Source organism: Bolinopsis microptera, chromosome 4 (genome assembly GCF_026151205.1).
Source record: "Bolinopsis microptera isolate Bmic1 chromosome 4, MBARI_Bmic_1.0, whole genome shotgun sequence".
NCBI lineage: Eukaryota > Metazoa > Ctenophora > Tentaculata > Lobata > Bolinopsidae > Bolinopsis > Bolinopsis microptera.
In genome coordinates, this window is record NC_087075.1 from 13871267 (window position 1) to 13882651 (window position 11385).

General features: G+C 39.3%; 1 long non-coding RNA gene across 1 annotated transcript; it reads left to right on the top strand.

The window, feature by feature from the left end:
* Positions 1-6130: 6130 nt before the first annotated feature.
* LOC134814259 (uncharacterized) lies at positions 6131-10769 on the top strand. Its single transcript, XR_010160136.1, has 5 exons — positions 6131-6478; positions 6648-6878; positions 8714-9028; positions 9222-9348; positions 9573-10769. It is a non-coding gene; the product is annotated as an uncharacterized LOC134814259 (long non-coding RNA).
* The last annotated feature ends 616 nt before the right edge of the window (positions 10770-11385 follow it).

An 11385-nucleotide genomic window follows, 5' to 3' on the forward strand; every position in this document is an offset into this window, starting at 1 on the left:
TATCCATTTCTGACTGAGAACATCAATAATCTCACTAGTCTTCTTGGACCTGACAATCCCAGCCTGACTAAACCGAGAGAATTCATCAATGATGTGCAGGTAGTACAAATTATTATCCAGCTTGTGCAGATCAATGGCAACTGATTCATTTATTCCTCGAGCTCTTGGAAATGATGTGCATGGTTTAGCAGGAGCCTTCTTGTAAACTTGACAGATCTCACAAGTTTCAATGACCTCTTGTAGAACTCTAAACAAATCTACATCTCCCAAACCAGCATCACTAAGTAGTCGCCTGAGCTTGTCATATGAACCATGTCCCAGCTGACAATGAAGCTTTTTCACCGAAGCTTTGTCCAATTTCTTTTCGACAAACTGACAGACATTAACGGTAGCTGCTTCTTCTAAGTGGTCTTCAAATGTATCATCAATCTCAATGTGAGGCAACATATCAATCATTATTAGCCCAGTAGAGGTGAAAGAAGTGGGAATGTCCTTCCCAAACATACTAACACGGTTGTTGACCATATCAATGACAGTCTCAGTATTCTGCATAGTCTCTTGACTAATTAAAAGAGGTATATCATCATTTACCACATCACATTTTAGATCAAACAACTCACCATCAAGATTCATTGGCAGAAGAACCTGTTTTGTTGCTCTGATAGGGTCACCATCACCAAACCTATACACAGACAAAGAAGGAGAGGTTTCGAGAACAACTTTGGACTTTTTCACAAAATCCTTCAACCATAATTCACCACACACTGTTTTGGTACAACCAGTATCCAAAATAGCATTACCAAATGATTCAGCAAGGTAAATAGCTTGGGGTGAGGAATACTCTTTGGTGAAATATTGAAGTTTCACCTTCTCTGTAACGTTCTCCAGATTAGGTTCACTTTCCAGCTCTCCTTGGACTGAGCGTGTAAAGAAGGATGGTGTACTTTTGCGTGGGCATTCTCGCACCAAATGATACTTTGAATCACATATCAAACACAACATTATGTTCCCATACTTGTCCTTTCGATTTATGTACTTGTTCTTGCCCTGATGTTGCTGCTGATTACCGTTCGGGTAATACTGTTGATTATTGTTTGAGCTGAATTTGTTCCCTGATCTGTAGTTTTGGTAGTTCTTTTGTCCTTGTCTGGCATAGAACGACTCTTGTGTCTCCTGCTTAATTTTGATATCATTTGATCCACATGTGCTGGTTTTTCCACCCAAGATACGTTTGATGACAGACTGCATTGAGTCATATTTAATATCAGTGCAAGCAGTCATGATCATTTTCTGTTCATCAGCACTCAGATCCATGGACCTCATCAATTTGAAAGCAAGCACATTATCAGGATAAGTAATGTCAATAGCTTTAGCTTGTTTCATAGCACGGTCAAAACGAATCATGAAGTCTGCGACTTCTTCATCTTGATTTCTTCTTATATCTTCAAAAATAACATACCTTTCATAGGCCATATCATTTTTGTCTTTCTCAAACACCTTGTCTAGATGTGTGATTAAAAGTTCCAAACCATTATCTTTGACCATATCTTCTAGAGACATTTCAATTGCAACAGTTTTGTAGTCTCCACCCAATACCCCAATAACCGTAGGAGCTTGTTTCTTCACCGCGACATCTGTCCCTAACTCCCAGATTTTTATCTCCTTTTTCCATGCTCCATAACCCTCACCAATCCTAGGAGGGCTTTGCTTTGACATTTTCACACTTCCTGCAACCACTGTTAACCTTGTGTGTTGGTACCAGTAACTACACCGTTGTTATATGAAAGGTAGTAATGAATCGTATCAAGTCATACAGTATCAAGTCATACGCTTATATACAGCAAAGCCCTGGGAAATACATAGTTAATGATATAAAGCAACTTAACAATGTCCGCCTATGTCCTTCTATGTCCGCCTATGTCCTTCTATGTCCGCCTATGTCCTTCTATGTCCGTCTATGTCCGCCTATGTCCGCCTATGTCCGCCTATGTCCTGTCCTTTTTGGATTCTATGAGACAAGCGGACATAGACGGACGTGACACCCCCCCCCCCCCCCCCCCCCAATATAAGTAGACATCCGATAATAAACTTGTCACATCCAGTACAACCCAAGATGTCAGCCGACGGGACTCACAAAAATAAAGAAAGCTAGCATGTTCATTGTTCATAGTTTTTCTAACGAGCATACTTAGGCTGTACGGAAATAGCTTTAATTCTGCTTTAATTTCATACAGAGAAACACTACAAGCGCACTCCACTAGTGACCAACAAGTGACATACCGTTGCGTCTTGGTGCCCCCCCCCCCCCCCCTTTGTTACAACACTGTGGTCAACCATGCTGGTCTATTTTAAGAGATGATAGTGATGACAACATCAATGATGTGAAACAAGAAATTAAATTTAAGCACATTTTACAGAATCAACAAACTTATAACAATGTAGATATAATGCTCATTTGGTGTATGACCTTCTGTCCTTGACTGCTAATTGGGTTGTAAACGGACAGTCAACTAACAGGGAAAGGAATGTGCATGCCTGAAAACTTTTGTATCATTGCCTTCCGCACTCTAGTACAAATTGCCATTGGTGAACTATCATAAAGATGATTATTGTAGTGCTCTCCATGCCCATCTCCTTGTGACATTACATCCCCTTCAGCCTCTACTACCCACTCTACTGCCTCATCTTCTGGACATCATTATCTTTAGTTCAGTTAAAAATTCTCAACACTCACCTCCAAGTCGAGTACTCTCGACGCACTTGGCCCATATGCCTTGCAAACTTACAGCAGTTCCTAATACTCACCAAAGAAATAGGAAAGACAAAATTTGTATTTACCACAAAACAATCAATACATAATGTTATATTCATAAATTAATTCGCGCACACAGCCACACATTGTTGAGAAATCCTTAGGTGCGGCTGTAAGCGCCGCGCACAGGATAAATTCAATTGTTAACTTACAATTTCATGTCACATTTAAAGATGGTACCTTTCTAGTCAATTGTAGGAGAAGAAAAAGCTTAACAACAATTTAGGTGGCTTGTTTCGATTTCACTAGGTCCTAGTATTTATCTTTATTGTTTTCAAGTTTTAAGAGAACTCTCCTTAAATTATTTTAATACAGTCACTCAGATAAGTTTTATACCAGGACACTTCAACAAAGACACACATTCTGCCCACAAGAAGGGGCCATAATTGTTTCAATTATTTAACTGTACAGAATTGTTATTATCATAACAACTCAATAGTCCAAGTCACCATACCTGTTGTACATTTTTGAATAAGGGAATAACTTGTAAGTATTAAAAATTGTTGCTTTAATTGATTTAAATAGAAACTTTTTGTTTTCCCAGAAACCCTGACCGGATGGGGCTTAGCTTTGAAAGTAAAAGAATTGGAGACTTTCGGTTTTTAGTAACATGTTCCTCTTTTAAAAGTAACGTTACCTCCCAAGGAGGAAAATTCAAGACAACGTAATTGTTGAGTTATCTCAAAATCTCCAGAAAAGTCTCATTTCGGGCCGATCAAAAGTTTGCAACTTTAACTTTGCGGATTCCTGTACTCTGGTTGGCTGAATTGTGTCACGTGGTAGCTGCTTGAACATTGGAATGCGCCACACGTGCAAATCATGCTTGTTGTCGAGCGAGGTCGAGCCGTCTGTTTAAATTAAACCAACTCTAGTACCACCACCAGCCGGTAACTTTTCCTGGGTACGAAGTAACCAATTAGGGCTACTAAATGCCGAACACAAGGATATTTCGTATTCGGATCATATGCCTGCAGGCTGTCTGTCGCAAGACCATTGTCGCTCTTAACTGAGCGATAAATGACATTAAGTGAGACCGTGAGTACCACTTCTTGCCAAATTTGCTTTTGAATTACGGCCCAATCATGAAGTAAAACAGTACAAGTTGTGTTTAAACGGCAAAATACAGCGAATTCTAGCCCTTGAAAGTTGTACTTGTAGGTTTGGAAGATCAATACAGCTGCTTAAATTCTTAAAAGTCTTAAGTTAGAACGGCCAAAACACCCTACTCGGCGTCAGTCAGCTGCACCCAGAAACCCTGACCGGATGGGGCTTAACTTTGAAAGTAAAAGAGTTGGAGACTTCCGGTTTTTTGTAACATGTTCCTCTTTTAAAAGTAACGTTACCTCCCCAGGAGGAAAATTCAAGACAACGTAATTGTTGAGTTATTAACGGGTGATACTCGTAAAATATTTGTTCCATATATTGTGATCGACGAGTTCAACTCGGCGCGCGTTCTGGTAGGTTGTAAACCTACAATTGAGTTATCTCAAAATCTCCAGAAAAGTCTCATTTCGGGCCGATCAAAAGTTTGCAACTTTAACTTTGCGGTATCCTGTACTCTGGTTGGCTGAATTGTGTCATTGGTAGCTTTTTGAACATTGGAATGCGCCACGCGTGCAAATCATGCTTGTTGTCGCGCGCGAGGTCGAGCCGTCTGTTTGTTTCGGCGACTGAATCGTTGATGGGCCGGCAAATATTTGTTGTCGAGTAGTGTTGAATACTCATATTAACATGATTAGTGATTTAATTTAGGAATTGTATATAACTATCTTTGACCAAGTTTAATTGTTAATGAGAATGCACCCCAGCACTGGGCGCGCGCGGCGGCTTTGATGTTAGCGGCTACAAGCTTGAAGCTAGGCAGCTGCAGAAAAAACGCCGCGCGCGTTCACAGTTCAGCGTACAGCTTTTCGTTTTTGATTTTACAAATGACAAAGCAACTTTAATGATTATTAATGGAATTATCGGATATTTATAATTCAATATGTATTGATTCTTCTGTGGAAAATAAAAATTGTAAATTGTATTTTACTTAAATTAAACCAACTCTAGTACCACCACCAGCCGGTAACTTTTCCTGGGTTCTTGAAAAATAAATTGTTGTTTTCTTGACTGTAAAAACTTGGAGGACTTCGCCGCTTCGACGCGCCGCGCAAACTAGCATTCTTGCTTCACAATGCGCGTGATGAAAGTAATTATCTCAATCCGTCGACGATCGTTGCTTTGCTTCGCAAAGCAACGATCTCGACGGATTGACATCGTCAATCAAGTAAAAACGAGTCCAACTCGGCGCGCGTCCTGCACAGGGGGAGCTAAAACCAGGTTTTCGATCAAACGCTGCCATGTGTAGTCAAACGTTGCCTAAAGTTGCTCTCGTCCAATGAAATCGCTGCATTATGTAAGCCAAGCTCCGCATATGAATATATGTAATTCAATTATGCATACTGACTTGCAAAATGCAGCGATTTCATTGGACGAGAGCAACTGTTGGCGACGTTTGACTACAAATGGCAGCATTTGATCGAAAACCTGGTTTCAGCCCCCCCTGTGCCTGGTAGTATAGGTTATAAACCTACAACAGTATATAGTATAGTAGTAGTAGCGCAACTCGCCGATCTAGCAGAAGCATAATTGAGTGCGCGGCGCGGCCCAGTAACGCATCGCGCTACAACGTTGATATGCGTGTGACCACGTCACGATGCTTACTTGGGGATCCCAGGCTATTATGTTTATAAACAGATAGAGATTCGGCGGAATGACAGGCTGATCGCCGCCCAGTAACACGATGCCATGCATGATGAATATTTAGGCGCAGGTTATAATGCAATGTTATATATATATATCCGCCAAACGCGAAAGCAAACTTCCCAAATTGCGCTTGGAGGACTTCGCCGCTTCGACGCGCCGCGCAAATTAGCATTCTTGTTTCAATCGTTGCTCTGCTTCGCAAAGCAACGATTTTGATGGGTTGACACCGTCAATCAAAAATTGCACGCATTGATGTAACTTCTTTAAAACTTCATGATCATGCATGAACCACAGTGGCTGCGCTGCAACTAGCGCACAAATTTGGCGCCCCGCCGTCAGTCGAACTAAGTAGACCTTACGTCGATTTATCGTTAACAACGCATGATTTTGCCATTTGCACAAATATTGTAAAAATGCGCGGTCGAGCCGCGCACAGTCAACACAATTTTTGATGAAACAGCTACAAGCTAGAGCCAATATACTCTGCAAGCTTTTCAGTCAGCCTCTTCCACATACCAGGCAGCATTAATTTGCATTACCTCTTTCACAAGTACTCCACTCAAAAATTAGATTTCTAGAGCTCAATCTAGGATCATTTCTTTGTGCACTGTTTCAAAACGCGATCGTACGCTACCTTTTGTTCGCAGTTTTTTACCTTCTGTTCACAGCTTTTTTAAAAATTTGTTATTCATTGTGTATTGGCATATTTGTTATATGCTTTTTATTGTTCATGAAGTTGATGACATGAGCATATTATTGTCATGTTTTGTTGATCGTGCAAATTTTAAATTGCTTTATTATACTATACTTCTCCGGTTTTAGAAAATGGATTCTGTGAATTCTAATAAAGATACACGCCCTCATATTGAGCTAAATACTCTTTTCGAGACAGGAGCATGATTAACCAATGGATCGTTTGTGAGTAAAAATGTTCAAGTTTCTATTAAGAATGCTTTTGTTTAGATAAATTCATCGTTCAAAATATTATGGCTCAACGTTATTAGTATTACCGTACACGTATCTATTTTACAGTTACTCTATTTTAGGATATGACCCGATATTTTATATTACTGTATCTATTTTACAGGACATTTCTACCGTCAGTACCAATCTGCTCAGCAACTCCTTTTCTAACAACCATCATATGGCCATCGGTATATAGGACGACCTCATAAGACCTTTCCGGACATCCTACAAGATCAGAAGATACTGGATTGCAATCTGATAAGGTTCGTTGGCTCATGAGTGATAGAGATAAATGGAGAGAAGCGCTGTCACGAAACTGGAAACTCGTTCCAGACTTCATCGACCTAGGCAGGTAGGCATTTTACAATTATTTCAGAATAATATGACCTGACATGTTAATTATTACCGTATCTGTTTTACAATTACTTCAAGATATGAATCAGTGTTCAAAAATGCGTCAATTCAAGTTGGTCTAGTTCGATCGGCCCTTCTAGAACTATATCCGTGTTTCCTAAAAAAGGTTCATCATTTTTTCCAGTTGTTTCTTGCACCCTCTAGATCTCCTCCCATATTTGGGCCATTCGTATCGGCCAATTGAGCAGAAATTCAGGAAGCTTGGTTTCAGATATTTTTGTGATATCAGACATGTGTAATTGTACGCTCCTGTCACCAGTGTACACATCATTTTAGACTACTAGTTCATCTTCCTATGTGGTTATTGGCCTTTTGTTATTAACCTCATTACACACGGTTAGCAAGCTGTTTCCACCTCACTTTCCTTAATTAGGCTTCTTTGTCACCCCTTTTGTTTACTCTACAGACTGACAGGCTTAGTTATACTCCATTAATTGGATGATGTTAGTTTAAGACCGGCATATGTGTCACGTGAATATATTTAGAGGCAATCAGGGAGACTGTCGGGACTCTTTCTCTGTATTACTCTTGATAAAACGTATTACTCTCGTAAAACGGTGAATTCAACGGTAAATGTACTTAAACGCACTTTTAACCTTAGTTGTAGTGAACGCTGAACTTAGTCGTACTGAACGTACGTTCCAATCATTTTGTAGTGAACGTTTGTGAACGTTAGTATACGTTAGTCAATATTTTGATAATTTTCCGATAGTTTTTAACTTAAGATGGATACAATGAGATAAAACCATGTTGTTGGAATTAGACAGTAAATAAACAATGACCAAACTGACCAACTATGGTTACCACAGCAAATATACTGTTCTCGTATCTTGCGGTCGATTTAACGGTCTGTTCATGGTACTTCCCAAAAGATTTGGGGTATGATTACCCTGAAGGCTGAAACTTAAGAAGTCAAAGGTAAAATTGTTAAACTTAAAGTTGCTCAAGGATACGTTTCTTTCTCTGGAATTTGATCTTCCACAAAACTTCATTAGGGATCGATGTGTAAAATGTACATCGTTCTTATATATACGATATTATAGTATAACAACCATTTAGCTCAAGATCAAACAACATTTGTATTTGTAACATACCTCAAGGCCCTGAAGGCCTGGCAATGGAAACGCTAGTACTTTGCCGGATAATTGGGCTATGTCCTGCATTTTAATTTCATAATAGCAATTAACTTTCCTTATGTTCCGAACGTTAAAATTTTTTAGCGAACGCGTTCACAAACTATTTTTAGTGAACGTTCCGTACGTTAGATAGCTGAGCGTGGTGATTAAATCACTCTACACTTGAATTTTGACATTCTTCTAAAAGACCTCCCGAAAATTCATGAATAACCTGATTTTAAGGTTCTTTGATCTAACACTGCCGGCGTCTCTTCCGAGGTTGTCTAATCTATTTATCAATTTAGCTCGAGAGCTTTAAACAAACATTGCACGTGCCTCGGCTGCCCCGATGGAGTAAAACATTTAGCTAGAGCCATGATCATTAGTGGCAGTGGCTATCCCTGCTGCATATAATGCAGTACGTGTACTAATAGCAGCAGATATGAAATAACAACAAGATTGCTTACTGATTCGCTTGCAAGAAATTCCTGAGCTGAATAGGGCCGGTAGCTCAATTAAAGCACTAGGCATGTAACCCGGAGGTTGGCGGTTCATACCCGCCCCGGCATTATGCCGTCCCATGATTTTCCGAATTGCTTACCAGTGGTAGTTTAACCCTGGAAATGAAGTTAAAGATTATAATTGTATTATTTTATAGGGACGTACTAAAGAGAAGAAATTAACGAGGTCAGCGATATGAAGAAGACTGAAAGTAAAAATGTGCGACTGTGCGTACTAAATCACTCAACACTCAAATTTTAAGATTTTGAAAACTGTCTCGACCACTTGATATGACGTGGTAGCCTGTGAGCGTGTAGACCGCTCCTCTTTCATTTTTTTGAGTAGCCGATCCAAAACCAAAACCTGTGACCTGGGTTTACATGAGACGTGGGAGCCTGTGAGCGTGTTAGTTTCTCAAAAATATGTCGGAGGAGGGGATAGAATATATGCAAAAAGATGTCCGAAATATAAGGTAAGCACTTTTATTAATAATAATATCACCGTTTTTCGTCGTTTATTGCAGAATAAATTTTAATAACGTACGTCTCTGCTATATTTATCCTTTTACGCTCCAGCATAATCCAGGAGATCTCTGAAGTCTCGTTTCTCTTTGTATTACGTAGATCAGAGATTATTACATAATTGATAAACAGTATAAATTACAGGAGTTCCCGGTCTTGGCTTGGAAACTACGTCAAAAATCTGGGCCAGACACTAGAAACATCGATTTTGCGTGGCGATCTGTTCCTAAATCACATTGTTGAAGGAATTCCTAGAGCAAGTACTAAGGAGGTAAACCGATTTCTTACAGACATAGAGTCTGTTGCAATATGCTGTACCTATTTAGAAATTCCACCCTAATTTTAAGACTCTTTGATCTATAGCTTCCAGCGTATTTATCGATTTAGTCCCACAGCACTAAACAAACATTGGAGATAGATGATACAATTTTGCGTTTGTAAATAGACATTTATTTTTATATACAAGTCAAAGATTACAATTGTATTATTTTATAGGGACGATATAATAACGGCAAACGAAAAAAGATCAAGTCTCTATATCCAGCCGACATTATAAGTTCCTCGGAGTTAGGCGGGCTAAATTTCTTGAAAAAAGTCATTATAGGATTTACAGAAATCAGCGATGGAGAAGACTGAAAGTAAAGATGTACATTGTACGTGCTATGTCATTCAACACTCGAATTTTAACATTTTTAAAACTGTCTCGACCACTTGATATGATATTCTAAGAATCTGATATTTCATTGCATGCTTTAGTTAGGAGTCTTCTTTCTCGGAGTATGTAGCTGATATCTTAAAACATAGATATCAGCTACAGACTCCGAGAGTCTTGAAGCTCTGTTACCACCACCCCTGGTGCAATTCCGTCGGGTTAAAGACGGAGAGACAGGAACTCTCAGGGAAGGTCATGGCCTGCTACGTGCAACTCGTAGTCGTATGTAGTGTTCCTGGTAGGTGTTACTTATAAATCTGGTTAACGGGATCTTCAAACAGTTGATACACAGTTGTCTAGGTACTGTCATGTCTAAGCGGAAACTTGTCTCTGGCCCTCACCTATGGGTTTATATCTCAAACCACACAGTGTCCATGTCCTGCTCCTGAATATTTCCATATTTTTGAACTGCAGTCCATTAATATTGCTAAAAGTAAAAGTGATTTCAACTACTATACCTTTAAACCTGTAACGTCACTGTAGACCGCTCCTATATCCTTGCTTCCAGTTTCCGATCCAGAACTAAATCCTGGCTTATACTAAACGTGGTCAGTGGTAGCCTGTGAGGGTGTAGACCGCTCCTCTATTGTTTTATGTTTATCTATATCGGTATTTTGATTGTCCGATCCAAAACTAAATCCTGGGTTTCCAAGAGACGTGGTAGCCTGTAAGCGTGTAGACCGCTCTTCTATCTTTGTTTTGAGTGTCCGATCTAAAACCAAAACCTGGGGTCGGTTACATGAAACGTGGGAGCCTGTGAGGGCGTTAGTTTCCTGCGAAAGGAGTTATTTGCTCATACTTGTGCATTGTGGAAAGAGCATGGTTATGCTCTAAGGCTAGTAGAGGTTATTAAATCCTTTCCTTTGTTGTAAAGATGGCTAGTCTCTTTCTTCACCTACGCATATATGATATAAGATCGCGCGCGTTCCGCGCATTTTGTTCAATTTAAAGTCAATATTGTAAACAAATAAGTATAATTCGTATAACTTTGATTAACGTTTTGGTTATAGTAGAGGCTCTTACGGGCAAAAAGACGTGTTTTCTGCTACGAGTTTAGAGACCTAACCGCTAATTGGACACAATAGTATGATGTCTAAGGATCGATAATATGTTAAGAAGTATAAATTTGGCCTTATTAGTCACGTGCTATACCAATGCGCGTTTTAAACTTTGACAGTCTATTACTCTAAGGCAAATAAAGTAATTATATCCATATTTTGTCAGCAATAAGATCACATTATTTTCTATTTAGTGTGAAAATATGAGCTAGAACGGACATAATCTCGCTGAGTTATAGCTGTTTGAAATTTATGATGAACGCGCGGGTGCCAATTGATAACAACTAAATGCTTTTGCGCGTAGTGCGCGTCGAAAATTTGGCAAAAACGCTTGCGGAGTGACAATATTCAAACTTCGATTAAGTATATGAAGTGGGTACTTCTCGGAAAGGAAAAATTTAGGCAAACACGATGTGACTATTTTTGGGTTGATTTAATACAACTGCAAAAAATTATTCAAACTTAAAGCAAAAAAGTCAAAATTTTTACCACTTTTTTGGATTTTTACCTCAGAACAAATAGAGGGATTTGTTTTATT